Here is a 19,381-nt window from a genome sequence, read left to right as displayed (position 1 = left end):
AATACATTGCTTATTTAAACATCAGTAATGGAAATATAATGATACAAGCAAACAAAGTTAGTCTATGGCGTTCATTTATAGGTTCAGCAGGCTAAAAGCAATCATTAGATTGCTCTTCTCTCTTGCTACCAAAAACTCCTAGCAGCTCTTTTTTCAGATGATAAACCTGCAACTAGCTCAAGTCCCTCACAGGCGATACCATTTTCTCTGGTTTTTCAACAGTGCCTCCCCACATTCTTATCCTACAATATGCCTGCAAATATTGTACGTCACTGAGACATGACCTAATGACTATTCAGTACTTTGCATTTAACTACAATATCCTTACTAAGAGACGGGGACTGGCTGAGGTTAGTGGGATTGCCTTGGCCTACTATAACTCACTCTCTCTTAAGAAGGTACACAGTCCACGATTCCTCATTCAGTCGTGATGATAATAACCATGGCTGTCATAAGTCTTGCCCCCTTATTTTTCTGTGTTGTACCTAACAAGCCATCTAACAAATGCATCATTACTATCCCACCTGATCTCAACCTGCCTCTACATACACTTGCTATCTCGAAACCGGCCTTTATGTCTAGCAGTATGAGTACCTTGGCCTACCACTCTCCCAGTCAGCATAGCCCAACATCCTTGAAGATAGAGGCACTCTTCACTTTCCCCAAATAAATGAATAAACACACTCTTGAGGCCATAGCCCTGATGGCATTCTTCCTCGTATCTAAATTGATTTCATAATTTCAAAAATCTCCTTTGGGCTGACCTTTTTATAGACTACACACACTAAAAAAGCGAAGTACTCACCCGACTTTCTTCTCCTCACTTCAAGAAGAAATGCGAACAGAATACAACCTAAAAGATTAACTCAGCTAATCTTAGACACACATGATCCCCTTCTGGAGGCAACGGCCAGCATTTTAGTATGTCTACAGTGGTAAGTACACACCACTGCTGAATACCTGGCTACACTGAGTAAGCTGAGCCCCTTGAAGAATGACCATCGGTGTCAACTGAAAACACTGAACCAGCACATGAACCAAGTTAAACCACCACCCTGTCATGGTCATTCCAAACATCACATTCCAGAGTAAGATATTAAAAAAATGAAAAACTGACCTATCTACTTAATTGGGGCTTAGAAATAGTCCAAAGATCTGTTCTGCCTGTTCAGTGAGATGAGTACAACAGCACAGCCTCACTCTACCCTCGCAAAATCGCTGCAACAAACGTTTTTTCAGCAACAAAACGGACACCTTAGTAGCCCTCCGGTTATTATAATAACATTGGCTTCCTTTAAATAAACCCCCTGACCATGGGGCCTGCACAATGCTAGAGTTATTACCCTGGGTCTCTCATCAATACATCCGTCTTGATGCAGAGTTATTTCACAAACCCTCAAACACACAATTTCCCATGTGTTGTCTAGGCACTAGAAATCTGCAAGCTGTCCTCCAACCTGGATTCAACTGGGTTATAAAGGGACTTTTGTTCCACTTTTATTCAACTTTGAGGCACTAGACTGTACTTTTAAACATCAAGGACTGCGTTAAACCCTGTGCCTTGATTCTATTCAATTAGTACCAGCAGGTACTCCTTAACAAATTGGTTTCATCGGCAGAAACAATAAAAACAGTTTTTTTTGCTTTACCTGATTCCAAAAAAATAAATCATCATGAAAATAAAATTACACCAATTAGTCTTTCACACTATCAACATTATATTTGTAATAGTAATTGTATTTATATAGTGCTTATTACCCCTGACGAGGCACTTTTTAGCGAGTAGCATGCTACTCTGGAACCCAAATAAGGATTAGTGGTGGATTAGTACCAGAAAATGAGTTAATTTAACCAATGAACATGCAAGTTTGTTAGTTGGATTGAATAGGATAATGGTGGGATAGAAGAGTGAAGAAGCTATTATTATTTGGGAGATCATAGTACTAAAATGAGTTTTTGGATGAGTAAAAGGAGAGATGGAGGAGGGAATAATTTAGAAAGGGTATTTGGGAGATCATAGTAGTAAAACGAGGTTTGGAGTGATCCAAGGAGGGATAGATGTGAGTAAAGTCTAGAAAGGGTTATTTTGGAGATTCTAGTAGTAGAACGAGGTTTGGGATAAGTGGAGGGAGAGGATTTATTGAGAGGTGTGGGGCGAGACATAGAGTACTGCATTGGAGAGAGTCAAAGTGTTTTTTCTTGTACAGTAGAAGTAAAGTGATAACTATATAAATACATAAGTACATAGAGAAGGAGGGTCACAGGTATAAGGAAGATAATATATTGACATTTGTTGTATTTTATATACTTAGACTTTCAAGTGTTGGTGTACTTTAAGCTAATTTATATAAATATATATTTTTAATTTATAAATTCCTCAATATTTCAATAGTGAAGCACATATAGATGACATTGTTCTAATATTTACAATTTGTAAAACACAAATAAACATACCCATAATTGTCTAATCAAATAACTTATATGAAAACTATTCAGTGACCTGTATACATGTTAATATAACCATAAGTAATTAATACATTTGTTAAGCAGACCTAAAGAGAATATATATATATATATATATATATATATATATATATATATATATATATATGTTAAAAAACCAAAATTATGATACAGATCTGTACAAAATCCCAGATGTAGATACATACATATAATCAAATTATAAATGTGTATATACAGAGGGATATACTGTACATTGGTGTTTGGTGGTTATAGAGGAAAGAGCCAACTCTTGAGTAGTCTTCTGAAGATAAGATAGTTATCCACAGATTTGATGTCTGCCAGTAATAAATTCCATAGTTTGGCTGCTTGAACAGAGAAAGGTTTACCACCTATACATTGGGCCTGTGGCTTTATATGTATCAGTACTCTGGCAGCAAAGTTCTGAATCTGTTGAAGTCTTTTCATAGTTGATATTTGGAGATCCTCAAGGCTCATCTCTGTTGCCAGTGTTACTGAATGCATATATGGCTTTCTCACGATACCATGCACACCTTCTTAAGTGCCTACCATATATATGCTTATGGCATTTAGTGCCAACAAAAGCATAAGGTAAAGCCTTTTAGAGGTTTATCTTTGGATTCAGAAAATCTGTCTATACCTGACTGAAAAGAAAACAGAAATCCTGCTCTTGGGTCCTGTTAATCTAGCTCAGACTCATGACTTCACAAGAGTCTCTAGCCTCTTCTTTTTTCCAACAATGTTTTGAACCTGGAATTGCTATTTGATAGAGATGCTCCTTTTATCATACATGCTATCTCTAAACAAGTATTTAACCACTTAGGTCTTGATTAGAAGCCTCTAACACTCCTTTAGCTCACTCAGAAAATCATCCTAAGCCTTGCTTTAGTAATTTGCTTATTACATTTCTGCAACAGCATCTAAACTGGTCTGCCTATCAAATTACTCTCAATATAACAGGGTTCAGAACTCTTTTTTTGAGAACTACAATCCCCAAGTGCACTGCACGGCGGCAGAGGTCAGTTTGTGCACCAGTCAGGCACTTCAAATTACTGGCTCTTCTCTCTCCTGGTGCTTTTCGAGGAGGTGGGGGCAGGACTAAAAGCCCCAAGTGCACCACAAGGAGGCAGGGTCTGTTTGCCCGCAGTCAGGTGCTTCAAATTTCTGCTGTGCAGGATACACCTGAGCGGAGACTGGGCCAATCTTCCCCTGTTATCTGTCATCAACCGTACCCTACCCACCCCCCCTTTGGTCTTCACCTTTGTCTTATAGGCTCTGCTTAAGTATGGTGAGCATAATTATGCTTAAGTGGTGTCTTCTCTAGTTGTTTTCTTCTGTCTGAGTGTGTTATCTTTTAATATCTGACCCGTTCCCCATTAAGGCATCCAAGGGCATATACAATTCAGCATGGCCAAGCGCAAACTCCACTGGGATAAAGACTCTGCCAATAAGCCATTTCAGGGCACTAGCTTAGACTCTCTTTTAGCCCATACTGTGGGTGTTATTACTAAAGAAATTGACCTTGCAATTATCTTTAGATGCTGGAGAGGGGCCTTACTCCCCACCATCAACTCTACAAGACCTGCACCCTCGTCCTGTGCTGACAGAGGTGGCCACTTTTCCCCAGTTTACTGTCTGTTGATCAGGAGTGCTTAAGAGAGAATGAAGTGCATGAAATTTCAAATACTATGGTCCACGTGCCCCAGCTAAAAGAAAGCGTAATTAGCTTTTTTAGTGTCTGTAGTCTGTGTGCCTTCCATACAGATGTTAATGCAGGTGTCAAATATGGCTTGGGAGGGGAACGTATGGACTCTTTTGACCTTCCTCGGGGGGGTTAGACAATGATGTGTTCTAGCACCTATCCTATTTTTATTATATATTAACAACCTAAATTATTTTGTGGTAGCTAATGGGAAGTGCATGCCCCAGGTGAAATCGATACTTGCGCCACCTCTATTATATGCTGAGGACGCAGTTCTTCTTTCTCGTATGCCAAATGAGCTTAAGTGTCTGGTAGACTTATTTGTTGAGTTCATGAACGACTTGGAGCTGGACACAAACATCTCTAAAACACTATATGGCCTTTGGGAGGCAGATCAGTAAATCTAGACCCATGACTATCAAGAGGAAGGCGATTTCCAGAGTGGCTGCCTTTCCATATTTAGTGGTCACCTTTGACCAACATAATACCTGGGTTTCCTGTCTTGCAAATAGTTGTCCATGTTTTAAGCAAGCCTGTGGATCCCTTTTTAGGTTTGCATCTATGGTTGTCAGTAAACCTATCCCGATTTGTTGCAAAATTATAGAATTAAATGCCTCCCTTTATTGTTATATGGTGCTGCTATTTGGGGGCATCATAACTGTCTGAGTATTCGGCGGGAGCAGAACCAGTTGTGCGGGAGACTTTTAGGTCTGGGACCTTACCAGCTTGAGTTTTGTATTTTTGCATTATGAGCTCGATCTGGATCATGTTGAAGGTTTTGCCAAAATTGCTCTGTTGCTTCTGTAGTTTGCAGTGTGGAGAATACTGCCACTAATAGGGATGTGATTGAGGATTGTCCTTGGTGTGAGTATGGCCACAAAACTCTGTTTCTTAGTCACATTAGGTGTGTAGCCAAGTCTTTGGGTCGCCCTGAATTGTTCTCTGCTCCTTGTTTGTTAAATAAGGGTGTTAGGAAGTTGATCAAGGAATGTGTAAGGGAGAGCAGAGAAAATGTGGCTCTGAAGAAACCTGCTTAAAGAACCCTTCTTTTGTTGAAAACTACTGCTGGAACTGAACCCTATCTCCTCTTAGAAATCCCTGGAAAATATCTTTCCTCACGAAGTTTCACCTGGGTACAATTCAATCACATCTTTGGTTTTCTCCAGGACAATATGATGTAAATTCTATTGAGCTTTGTCCTTGTGACAGTAGTTCTTCTCAGTCCTTGGAACACTTGGTTCTGTTGTGTAGGTTTTGTGACACACCACATCAAAGGTTTCTGCTGCCTATTCTCAAGTCCAGGGTCTTTTATCAATATAGACCAGACATTCTTCAACTGCAATTGTTAGGTGATCATGTAGTGTCCTATGCAGTTTGTTCCTTTTTGAGAAGCACTCTGTTTTGGAACAAAGTTGTGAATTCTTAAATCGTTAACAGTTTTTTCAGCTTGAGGTTTAATATTATGGATGATTTTCTTCTTATGATCGTATATGTCTTTGTATGACATCCTTTGTATTTTTATTGAACATTGAGTATGCTGTTGTATTATGATGTTTTGTATTCTTTTATGATGGTATATATTATATTCAAAATAAACATTCTCATCCATCAACCAGGGTAGAGATTAAGCAGCCTGATTGGCTTGAAATGACATGGTCATATTACACAAGAACTGAAGTTCCTCCATTGGCTCACACTAAAGGAAAGATCAAACTTACAGGCCTTTGCCTTGTGTACGAAAGCAGAATGGGCACTCATCACACTACTTTGCCAAATCCTTTTGTCCGGAACCTTCCACCAGAAATCGAAATGTACTGACTATTCACCCAACTAGGTGTAACAGATTTCTCTATTATCACTTCACACACAGAGTTTCTCCCTCTGTAACACCTTACCATAAGCTAGTTCACTAATTGTCCACTGTATCCTGATCATCCATCTGGTCAGATGCCTAGGACCTGTCATGGCTTCCCTATTCTAAGCTCTGCGGTACTTTGTTCTTTGAACTGCAATGCTTTTTCACTATTTTGTGAATGTATGTGGTTGAAAGTGATCACCAGCAGTTTCCATCCTTCCACTGGCTGATTGCCTGGTTCATCTATTTCCACTGTAAGATTTCTCGTACATGTAGTCTCACATCAGAGTATGCAAAGGCTACTGCTGATACAATTTACTGTACCCCCAAATAAATAAATGCAAGAAATCGTTGGTGCATGCCAATGTTGCATATAACTGAAGCGGGTCCTAGAGGCACATGCTGAATGTCCTCTACCAAGGATAAAACTCACATTCAGTGCCCCATACTCTGCGAACCCTTTGAGAGAACTCTCACGTATGTCCCACATCAGGAATAGCTGCGTTGATAGTTGCTTGATTTAGCAGTCAATACAAATCCATCGGTCAGTTGTCGATCAATAACAGGCCTGCTCTTTTGTAAAAAAAATAAAATTGTCTTTCCAAAGTTTGTGCAACATTCTGTTCAACTTTAATTTAGTTTCATATCCTCACAGATACAATCTAAGGCTTAGAGCCTAGTCCTTTCTTCTTTTACCCTCAAGCTTGACCTTAACAAGACAATTCTAGGAGCACAATAAAATGTATAGTAGTAAAAAAGTCTGTAGGTTACACAAACCCATCATGCAAAATATGTAGAATGAAGCACCACAGTTTGCAGTTATCACCCAGCAAATAGATCAATATCCCTCTTTTAAAAGATGTATTGTTGACATATACTTCCTTGCTATTGGGAGATTCTGAGATCTTCAACTTGACCAATTATTCAACATTGTTATTGTTAACTTGGTCTCTGCTAACAAAAAGTCTACCTATTCAGTAATTTGCTTTATTCTTCTTCAATGCATGGCGTTGCTTTTATTACTTTCAAATCCTAAGCAATTGTGTACAGATTCATTCATTCCTGCTGTTTGTCAGTCATCTGTGTAAATACTAATAAGTGTGTAGTCCAAACCAGACTTTAACATGTCAATTACGGCATTGCTGAAATTATTATTCATTTTATAATCTAGAAACGTTTTATAGATACACAAAATTAGGGGTGAATGACACTTATTCTGATCTTAATTGAAATTGGGCCCAGTTTGAGTCTCATGACACACTGATAAATGAGGAACATTTCCACAGATTTTCTATCATACAGAACCATATCGGGCTCATTTCCATTCCCGATTACCTCCTCCTTTGAAAAAGTGTTAATAGAGTGGGAGTGGGTGTGGTTTTGCTGCAGGTAAGGGGGTGTGAGTGTAGAGTGCAGCTGATGGCAAGTCAGACACTGGGTTGGTTGATGGGAGCATGTCATGCTTCCTTGGTAAGGTTGATGAGGGTCCATTAGGGACAAGGCTCTGCCTCCACCCACAACCCCGGTCCTGAACCCTCAATCTGTTTTACTGGGCTCAATGGCTACGGGAATCACAGGCCTTTTGTGATCAGATGGAGCAGAATCCCTCCCTGGGACTTGTAATTCTGCAGTAAGTTGTGAGAACAATAAACTGACCCCATAATCAAATCTAAAACCTGTTGTAGTCACATATGTTTCCCTCCTAAGGTCAGCTTGATTATCGTTACGACACTTTGGTATGAACCTTATCTACTGAATTAATCTGCTGGCTCAGTGGCATCCTCAAAAGAGACTACATCTGAAAAGTATGTCCTCAAGTAGCTTGGGCCTAAAGTTGCATCTGCTTCTGTACATTGTAATGGTTGTACCTCTTCCTTCCTCTGCCCAACGCCTTTTTGAATCCCTAGAACCAGGTCAGCTGTTTTGCCACCACCCGAAATTGTAAACATGTTGTTTTCCATTGAGCATTTGTATTATTTTTGTCTATCCAATACGGTGATGGCGCATCATTGATCTGCGTAGATTATTCAGTCCATCCTTCAGATAGCCTCAGTTCCCAGTAAGCGCTGTAGTAGTTTTTGCATCCACCTAATCTGTGGGACCTATGTCCTTAGTGCTGCAAGCACAGCTGGGAACACTTTTGCTCAGTTTGTTTTAACCCCTTCGCTGCCAGGCCTTTTCCCCCCTCCTGTGCCGGGCCTTTTTTTGCCTATTTGGGGCAGTTCGCGCTTAGGCCCTCATAACTTTTTGTCCACATAAGCTAACCAAGCCAAATTTGCGTCCTTTTTTTCCAACATCCTAGGGATTCTAGAGGTACCCAGACTTTGTGGGTTCCCTTGAAGGAGGCCAAGAAATTGGCCAAAATACAGTGAAAATTTCGTTTTTTTCAAAAAAATTGGAAAAAGTGGCTGCAGAAGAAGGCTTGTGGTTTTTCCCCTGAAAATGGCATCAACAAAGGGTTTGCGGTGCTAAACTCAGCAGCTTCCCAGCTTTCAGGAACAGGCAGACTTGAATCAGAAAACCCAATTTTTCAACACAATTTTGGCATTTTACTGGGGCATACCCCATTTGTGCAATTTTTTGTGCTTTCAGCCTCCTTCCAGTCAGTGACAGGAATGGTCATGAAACCAATGCTGGATCCCAGAAACCTAAACATTTCTGAAAAGTAGACAAAATTCTGAATTCAGCAAGGGGTCATTTGTGTAGATCCTACAAGGGTTTCCTACAGAAAATAACAGCTGAAAAAGAAAAATATTGAAATTGAGGTGAAAAAACCATCAATTTTTCTCTACGTTTTACTCTGTAACTTTTCCCTGCAATGTCAGATTATCGAAAGCAATATACCGTTACGTCTGCTGGACTCCTCTGGTTGCGGGGATATATAGGGCTTGTAGGTTCATCAAGAACCCGAGGAACCCAGAGCCAATAAATGAGCTGCACCCTGCAGTGCGTTTTCATTCTATACCAGGTATACAGCAATTCATTTGCTGAAATATAAGGAGTAAAAAATTGCTATCAAGAAAACCTTTGCATTTCCAAAAAGGGCACAAGATAAGGTGTTGAGGAGCAGTGGTTATTTGCACATCTCTGAATTCCGGGGTGACCATAGTAGCACGTGAATTACAGGGAATTTCTCAAATAGATGTCTTTTTTACACACACTCCTATATTTGGAAGGAAAAAATGTAGAGAAAGACAAGGGGCAATAGTACTTGTTTTGCTAATCTATGTTCCCCCAAGTCTCCCGATAAAAATGGTACCTCACTTGTGTGGGTAGGCCTAGCACCCGCGACAGGATATGCCCCAAAACACAACATGGACACATCACAGAAAACAGATCTGTTTTTAGCAAAGTGACTACCTGTAGATTTTGGCCTCTAGCTCAGCCGCCACCTAGGGAAACCTACCAAACCTGTGCATTTCTGAAAACTAGAGACCTAGGGGAATCCAAGGAGGGGTGACTTGTGTGGCTCGGACCAGGTTCTGTTACCAAGAATCCTTTGCAAACCTCAAAATTTGGCTAAAAAAACACATGTTCCTCACATTTCTGTGGCAGAAAGTTATGGAATCTGAGAGGAGCCACAAATTTCCTTCCACCCAGCGTTCCACCACGTCTCCCGATAAAAATGATACCTCACTTGTGTGGGTAGGCCTAGCACCCGCGACAGGATATGCCCCAAAACACAACGTGGACACATCACAGAAAACAGAGCTGTTTTTAGCAAAGTGACTACCTGTAGATTTTGGCCTCTAGCTCAGCCGCCACCTAGGGAAACCTACCAAACCTGTGCATTTCTGAAAACTAGAGACCTAGGGGAATCCAAGGAGGGGTGACTTGTGTGGCTCGGACCAGGTTCTGTTACCCAGAATCCTTTGCAAACCTCAAAATTTGGCTAAAAAATCACATGTTCCTCACATTTCTGTGGCAGAAAGTTCTGGAATCTGAGAGGAGCCACAAATTTCCTTCCACCCAGCGTTCCCCCACGTCTCCCGATAAAAATGATACCTCACTTGTGTGGGTAGGCCTAGCGCCCGCGACAGGATATACCCCAAAACACAACGTGGACATATCACAGAAAACAGAGCTGTTTTTAGCAAAGTGACTACCTGTAGATTTTGGCCTCTAGCTCAGCCGCGACCTAGGGAAACCTACCAAACCTGTGCATTTCTGAAAACTAGAGACCTAGGGGAATCCAAGGAGGGGTGACTTGCGGGGCTCGGACCAGGTTCTGTTACCCAGAATCCTTTGCAAACCTCAAAATTTCGCTAAAAAAACACATGTTCCTCACATTTCTGTGGCAGAAAGTTCTGGAATCTGAGAGGAGCCACAAATTTCCTTCCACCCAGCGTTCCCCCACGTCTCCCGATAAAAATGATACCTCACTTGTGTGGGTAGGCCTAGCGCCCGCGACAGGATATGCCCCAAAACACAACGTGGACATATCACAGAAAACAGAGCTGTTTTTAGCAAAGTGACTACCTGTAGATTTTGGCCTCTAGCTCAGCCGCCACCTAGGGAAACCTACCAAACCTGTGCATTTCTGAAAACTAGAGACCTAGGGGAATCCAAGGAGGGGTGACTTGCGGGGCTCGGACCAGGTTCTGTTACCCAGAATCCTTTGCAAACCTCAAAATTTGGCTAAAAAAACACATGTTCCTCACATTTCTGTGGCAGAAAGTTCTGGAATCTGAGAGGAGCCACAAATTTCCTTCCACCCAGCGTTCCCCCATGTCTCCCGATAAAAATGATACCTCACTTGTGTGGGTAGGCCTAGCGCCCGCGACAGGATATGCCCCAAAACACAACGTGGACATATCACAGAAAACAGAGCTGTTTTTAGCAAAGTGACTACCTGTAGATTTTGGCCTCTAGCTCAGCCGCCACCTAGGGAAACCTACTAAACCTGTGCATTTCTGAAAACTAGAGACCTAGGGGAATCCAAGGAGGGGTGACTTGCGGGGCTCGGACCAGGTTCTGTTACCCAGAATCCTTTGCAAATCTCAAAATTTGGCTAAAAAAACACATGTTCCTCACATTTCTGTGGCAGAAAGTTCTGGAATCTGAGAGGAGCCACAAATTTCCTTCCACCCAGCGTTCCCCCACGTCTCCCGATAAAAATGATACCTCACTTGTGTGGGTAGGCCTAGCGCCCGCGACAGGATATGCCCCAAAACACAACGTGGACATATCACAGAAAACAGAGCTGTTTTTAGCAAAGTGACTACCTGTAGATTTTGGCCTCTAGCTCAGCCGCCACCTAGGGAAACCTACCAAACCTGTGCATTTCTGAAAACTAGAGACCTAGGGGAATCCAAGGAGGGGTGACTTGCGGGGCTCGGACCAGGTTCTGTTACCCAGAATCCTTTGCAAACCTCAAAATTTGGCTAAAAAAACACATGTCCCTCACATTTCTGTGGCAGAAAGTTCTGGAATCTGAGAGGAGCTACAAATTTCCTTCCACCCAGCGTTCCCCCAAGTCTCCCGATAAAAATGATACCTCACTTGCGTGGGTAGGCCTAGCGCCGGCGACAGGAAACACCCCAAAGCGCAACGTGGACACATCCTAAATTTTGGAAAAAACAGAGGTGTTTTTTGCAAAGTGCCTACCTGTAGATTTTGGCCTCTAGCTCAGCCGGCACCTAGGGAAACCTACCAAACCTGTGCATTTCTGACAACTAGAGACCTAGGGGAATCCAAGGAGGGGTGACTTGCGGGGCTCGGACCAGGTTCTGTTACCCAGAATCCTTTGCAAACCTCAAAATTTGGCTAAAAATACACATGTTACTCACATTTCTGTGGCAGAAAGTTCTGGAATCTGAGAGGAGCCACAAATTTCCTTCTACCCAGCGTTCCCCCAAGTCTCCCGATAAAAATGATACCTCACTTGTGTGGGTAGGCCTAGCGCCCGCGACAGGATATGCCCCAAAACACAACGTGGACATATCACAGAAAACAGAGCTGTTTTTAGCAAAGTGACTACCTGTAGATTTTGGCCTCTAGCTCAGCCGGCACCTAGGGAAACCTACCAAACCTGTACATTTCTGAAAACTAGAGACCTAGGGGAATCCAAGGAGGGGTGACTTGTGTGGCTCGGACCAGGTTCTGTTACCCAGAATCCTTTGCAAACCTCAAAATTTGGCTAAAAAAACACATGTCCCTCACATTTCTGTGGCAGAAAGTTCTGGAATCTGAGAGGAGCTACAAATTTCCTTCCACCCAGCGTTCCCCCAAGTCTCCCGATAAAAATGATACCTCACTTGCGTGGGTAGGCCTAGCGCCGGCGACAGGAAACACCCCAAAGCGCAACGTGGACACATCCTAAATTTTGGAAAAAACAGAGGTGTTTTTTGCAAAGTGCCTACCTGTAGATTTTGGCCTCTAGCTCAGCCGGCACCTAGGGAAACCTACCAAACCTGTGCATTTCTGAAAACTAGAGACCTAGGGGAATCTAAGGAGGGGTGACTTGTGGGGCTCGGACCAGGTTCTGTTACCCAGAATCCTTTGCAAACCTCAAAATTTGGCTAAAAATACACATGTTACTCACATTTCTGTGGCAGAAAGTTCTGGAATCTGAGAGGAGCCACAAATTTCCTTCTACCCAGCGTTCCCCCAAGTCTCCCGATAAAAATGATACCTCACTTGTGTGGGTAGGCCTAGCGCCCGCGACAGGATATGCCCCAAAACACAACGTGGACACATCACAGAAAACAGAGCTGTTTTTAGCAAAGTGACTACCTGGAGATTTTGGCCTCTAGCTCAGCCGCCACCTAGGGAAACCTACCAAACCTGTACATTTCTGAAAACTAGAGACCTAGGGGAATCCAAGGAGGGGTGACTTGTGTGGCTCGGACCAGGTTCTGTTACCCAGAATCCTTTGCAAACCTCAAAATTTGGCTAAAAAAACACATGTCCCTCACATTTCTGTGGCAGAAAGTTCTGGAATCTGAGAGGAGCTACAAATTTCCTTCCACCCAGCGTTCCCCCAAGTCTCCCGATAAAAATGATACCTCACTTGCGTGGGTAGGCCTAGCGCCGGCGACAGGAAACACCCCAAAGCGCAACGTGGACACATCCTAAATTTTGGAAAAAAACAGAGGTGTTTTTTGCGAAGTGCCTACCTGTAGATTTTGGCCTCTAGCTCAGCCGGCACCTAGGGAAACCTACCAAACCTGTGCATTTCTGAAAACTAGAGACCTAGGGGAATCCAAGGAGGGGTGACTTGCGGGGCTCGGACCAGGTTCTGTTACCCAGAATCCTTTGCAAACCTCAAAATTTGGCTAAAAAAACACATGTCCCTCACATTTCTGTGGCAGAAAGTTCTGGAATCTGAGAGGAGCTACAAATTTCCTTCCACCCAGCGTTCCCCCAAGTCTCCCGATAAAAATGATACCTCACTTGCGTGGGTAGGCCTAGCGCCGGCGACAGGAAACACCCCAAAGCGCAACGTGGACACATCCTAAATTTTGGAAAAAAACAGAGGTGTTTTTTGCGAAGTGCCTACCTGTAGATTTTGGCCTCTAGCTCAGCCGGCACCTAGGGAAACCTACCAAACCTGTGCATTTCTGAAAACTAGAGACCTAGGGGAATCCAAGGAGGGGTGACTTGCGGGGCTCGCACCAGGTTCTGTTACCCAGAATCCTTTGCAAACCTCAAAATTTGGCTAAAAATACACATGTTACTCACATTTCTGTGGCAGAAAGTTCTGGAATCTGAGAGGAGCCACAAATTTCCTTCTACCCAGCGTTCCCCCAAGTCTCCCGATAAAAATGATACCTCACTTGTGTGGGTAGGACTAGCGCCCACGAAAGGAAAGGGCCCAAAACACAACGTGGACACATCACATTTTTTTATAAAAAGCAGTGCCTACCTGTGGATTTTGGCCTGTAGCTCAGCCGACACCTGAGGAAACCTAGCAAACCAGTGCATTTTTGAAAACTAGAAACCCAGGGGAATCCAAGATGGGGTGACTTGCGGGGCTCTGACCAGGTTATGTTACCCAGAATCCTTTGCAAACATCAAAATTTGGCCCAAAAAACACTTTTTCCTCTCATTTCGGTGACAGAAAGTTCTGGAATCTGAGAGGAGCCACAAATTTCCTTCCACCCAGCGTTCCCCTAAGTCTCTCGATAAAAATGGTACATCACTTCTGTGGGTAGGCCTAGCGCCCACAAAAGGAAATGGCCCAAAACACAACGTGGACACAACATATTTTTTCACAGAAAACAGAGGTGTTTTTTGCAAGGTGCCTACCTGTGGTGTTTGGCCTGTAGCTCAGCCGGCCCCAGGGGGGGGGGGGGGGGGGGCAAAAATGCCCTAAAATAAATTTGCCCCCCCAACCCCCACCCTCCCCCGCCGGGAGCGACCCTTGCCTACGGGGTCGCTCCCCCTGCGTGACATTGGCACCAAAAAACAAATCCCCGGTGCCTAGTGGTTTCTGCCCCCTTGGGGGCAGGTTGACCTAAACTCAGCCAATCTGCCCCCAAGGGGGGCAGAAATGGCCTAAATACAATTTGTCCCCCAGGGGAGCGACTTTTGCCTGATGGGTCGCTCCCCATCTCTAAAAAAAAAAAACAAAGAAAAAAAAGAAAAATTCCCCTGGCGCCTAGAGGTTTCTGCCCCCCCCCCCCCCGGGGGCAGTTCGGCCTAATAATAGGCCGATCTGTCCCCCGGGGGGGCAGAAATGGCCTAAAATAAATTTGCCCCCCCAACCCCCACCCCCCCCCCGGGAGCGACCCTTGCCTACGGGGTCGCTCCCCCTGCGTGACATTGGCGCCAAAAAACAAATCCCCGGTGCCTAGTGGTTTCTGCCCCCTAGGGGGCAGATTGACCTAAAATTGGCCAATCTGCCCCCAGGGGGGCAGAAATGGTCTAAATACAATTTGCCCCCCCAGGGGAGCGACCCTTGCCTGATGGGTCGCTCCCCATCTCTAAAAAAAGAAACAACAAAAAAAAAAACACAAAAAAAAAATTGCCCTGGCGCCTAGAGTGTTCTGCCCCCCCCCCGGGGGCAGTTCGGCCTAAAAATAGGCCGATCTGTCCCCCGGGGGGGCAGAAATGGCCTAAAATAAATTTGCCCCCCCAAACCCCACACCCCCCCCCCCCGGGAGCGACCCTTGCCTACGGGGTCGCTCCCCCTGCGTGACATTGGCGCCAAAAAACAAATCCCCGGTGCCTTGTGGTTTCTGCCCCCTTGGGGGCAGATTGACCCAAAATTGGCCAATCTGCCCCCAGGGGGGCAGAAATGGTCTAAATACAATTTGCCCCCCCCAGGGGAGCGACCCTTGCCTGATGGGTCGCTCCCCATCTCTAAAAAAAGAAACAACAAAAAAAAAAAACACAAAAAAAAAATTTCCCCGGGCGCCTAGAGTGTTCTGCCCCCCCCCGGGGGCAGTTCGGCCTAAAAATAGGCCGATCTGTCCCCCGGGGGGGCAGAAATGGCCTAAAATAAATTTGCCCCCCCAACCGGCACACCCCCCCCCCCCCGGGAGCGACCCTTGCCTACGGGGTCGCTCCCCCTGCGTGACATTGGCGCCAAAAAACAAATCCCCGGTGCCTTGTGGTTTCTGCCCCCTTGGGGGCAGATTGACCTAAAATTGGCCAATCTGCCCCCAGGGGGGCAGAAATGGTCTAAATACAATTTGCCCCCCCAGGGGAGCGACCCTTGCCTGATGGGTCGCTCCCCATCTCTAAAAAAAGAAACAACAAAAAAAAAAAACACAAAAAAAAAATTGCCCTGGCGCCTAGAGTGTTCTGCCCCCCCCCGGGGGCAGTTCGGCCTAATAATAGGCCGATCTGTCCCCCGGGGGGGGCAGAAATGGCCTAAAATAAATTTGCCCCCCCACACCCCCCCCCGGGAGCGACCCTTGCCTACGGGGTCGCTCCCCCTGCGTGACATTGGCGCCAAAAAACAAATCCCCTGTGCCTAGTGGTTTCTGCCCCCTTGGGGTCAGATTGACCTAAAATCGGCCAATCTGCCCCCAGGGGGGCAGAAATGGTCTAAATACAATTTGCCCCCCAGGGGAGCGACCCTTGCCTGATGGGTCGCTCCCCATCTCTAAAAAAAAAAAAAAAGAACAAAAAAAAAAACACACAAAAAAAATTTGCCCTGGCGCCTAGAGGTTTCTTCCCCCCCTGGGGGCAGATCGGCCTAATAATAGGCCGATCTGCCCCCAGGGGGGGCAGAAAAGGCCTTCCCAAAAAATTGCCCCCCCTGGGAGCGACCCTTGCCAAAGGGGTCGCGTTGTTGCGTGACATTCGCGCGCAAAAACAAACTCCCTGGTGTCTAATGGTTTCTGCCCCCCTTGGGGGCAGATTGGCCTTATCAAAATAGGCCAATCTGCCCCCAAGGGGGGCAGAAATGGCCTAAATATATATTGCCCCGTAGGGGAGCGACCCTTGCCTAAGGGATCGCTCCCCACCTAAAAAAAAAGAATTCATCACAAAAAAAAAAAAAAAAAAAAAATGGTCCCTGGTGCCTAGAGGTTTCTGCCCCCCCTGGGGGCAGATCGGCCTAATAATAGGCCAATCTGCCCCCAGGGGGGGCAGAAAAGGCCTTCCTAAAAAAATGCCCCCCTGGGAGCGACCCTTGCCCAAGGGGTCGCTCCCTTTTGCCAATTTCAAGAAAAAAAAAAAAATCCCTGGTGTCTAGTGGGGTTTCAAAAGCCGGATTGCAAGCAATCCAGCTTTTGAAACCTGTGAGAGACTTCAAAGGGAAGGAAATACATTTCCTTCCCTTTGAAGCCTCTCGGGGCCTCCCCCATGGGATTGAAAAAGAAATGCAAAAGCATTTCTTTTTCAATCGCGCTGGAAGCTCTGCTTCCAGCGCGATGGGGGAGACCCTGTGACTAATCAGCGCGCGCTCGCGCGCTGACGTCACAGGGGGGGTTGGGGGGGGTCGGGGGTGGGAGGGGAAGGGCTTCCCCTTCCATCCCTGACTTGGGGGGGTGGGGGGGAACCCCACAGAGGGAGCGAGAGCACTCCCTCTGGGCTGTGTGCCGAGGACGTAGTGGTTACGTCCTCGGCACAGCAGCACTGTGCCGCAGGACGTAACCACTACGTCCGCGGCACAGAAGGGGTTAAATGAGGTCATACGATCTTGACATTGTGGAAGGCGTCAGACAGTGCTTATTTTCTAACACAGTAGCAGACTACTACTAGTGTCGTAGTTAGTTGGAAACCAATAATAAATGGGAATTGGAGTTAAACCTATTACAACTGGAGAATACAGTCTCTTTGAGTAAGATAAAAAAAATACCCATAGTTAACAACTGTAATGGCAGAGAATATCTGTTATCTAGAGCATCTACATCACATGATCTTCTGTGGCTTGCATCTGCAGAATCTTTCCCGCACACATCAACATTTCCTCACAAATATTTTCGGGAAATAATATTAAGAGCTAGGATAGGTATAAAACCAGCACAGAAGACGAAGGTCCTGTTGAGGAAGATTTTGACATTGCAATTGCATTGGTACTTTATATAATGTTTGTTCAAAGAGGATAAGTTTCAAATTGATCTATTGTAAAACGAGAGTCTCCTTGCACATTTTGATACATAGGTCCATATATAAGGAAAGTTAGCATTGCCTTAGTGAAATTTATTTTGATGCTAAAGCAGCGATAACTTAACTCCATATTTATATTTTGACGCTAGACCTGTCTAGCATCAAAATACTGGAGCTAGCACCATTTTTAGGAATCGCCAACCCACCTCGCGTCTCATTGCGACAATGAGATGCAAGGTAGGCGTTCCCTTCCTAAAAATGACGCTAGTCCCCCAGCGCCATATTTAACTCCCGGTGCTGAAACAATGCCCACCTAGGAGGTGGACCTAAATAATGGCACTAAGCCCAATTAGCGTCATTATTTAACGCCTGGTCAGACAAGGCCTTAAAGTGCTGGTAGGCCCATTTCCCTGGGGAAACACCATGGAAGGGGCACATAGATGCCCCGCCCCCCCAACCTCCACTACCACCCCCACCACAACCACAGAGACATTACTGGAGGGGGGGGACCCCATCACAGGCATGTGTATGTGTGTGGTGTGCCACTGGGGGCCTCTTACATGGGCCTCCCTGGCTGGCACTGGGTATGTTGGACTTGTCCTGGGGACACTGGTCCCCTGTGATGGATATTGGGGTGGTGGTTATAACTCCTGTCTATACTAAGACAGGAGTCATTTTTTGGCTGCTTGTGCGTAAAAAATGATACTAGGCTGACTAGCGCCATATATTTTGCCGCTAATCAACCTACCATCATTTATGCCCCACTAGTGCCATTTCCCCTAACGCCATCCATTACCGGCTAGCGTCCTTTTTTGATACACTAGCGATTCTTTAGCGCCATCATGCATCTTTTCTTAAATATGATGTACTGATGGCATTAGGGAATGGCGCTAACTCATGTTAAGAAAAATTACGCACAACTGCGCTAGTGCAATTGTGTGTAATTTTTCATAAATATGGGCCCTAGGCTTTTGAATTTTCTTTTAGTTGGTAATCAAGTCCAAGACAAAGTTTTAAGTAGGTTTTAATGAGAAGCATTCTATTTTATTACTTCATCTTAACGTATTTGTTTACAAAGTAAGAGGGGCTTTCCCAATATCCATGTGCTTCTAGGTTTCCAGTTGTTTTAAAGGCAAATAGAGGTTTATTCATCAGAACAGTCTCTTCTCACGCTAGTCAATCAGTGTCCTTCTCTTAGCATTCACAGAAAATAAGCTCTTTTGGTTAAAAAATATGTTGTCTTAATTCTTTGCTTGGGTACCCTCTTTATTGGAAAAAGCCTATTCACTATGCAAGAAAAGAGCAAGAACTCTGGCAAATTGGTTGGTGAAGCCACATATTGTACTCTGAGCACTTTCATTAAAAAAACAATTGGCATTTGCTGCACAATGAAACAATCCAAGTGGAAAGGTCTGTTGCACATTTTCACTTCACAATAAAGACCCCCTAGCATTCTGATTTACAATTGCCATGGCCACTATAACACAATCTCAAGAATACAAATGGACAGGGGATTTCAGTTTGGTACTGGACACGCACCTCAATAGCGCTAGTACAAAAGTGGAAGAGGGGGATGATGAAAGGCAGACTGGAGGGCATTGTACAGACACTGGGCTTGCGCAATGTCTGGAGAGCCCTACACGGACAGGGAAGGGGCTCCTCCTTCTGCTTATGGTATTCACTCCTGGTCGGATTATGTTTTTCCACAACAGCCAACCTATTGGCTAGCTTTGGGGAGGCAGAGTATTTAGCTTGAGGTAATAGTGACTACTCCCTACGGAGAGTAAGATTGACGCTGGTGGTGCGTGGATCAAAGGGCGGCTGGAGACTGGACCCCT

Source organism: Pleurodeles waltl, chromosome 8, assembly GCF_031143425.1.
Source record: "Pleurodeles waltl isolate 20211129_DDA chromosome 8, aPleWal1.hap1.20221129, whole genome shotgun sequence".
NCBI classification, from domain to species: domain Eukaryota; kingdom Metazoa; phylum Chordata; class Amphibia; order Caudata; family Salamandridae; genus Pleurodeles; species Pleurodeles waltl.
Note: the sequence above shows the minus strand (reverse complement) of the source record.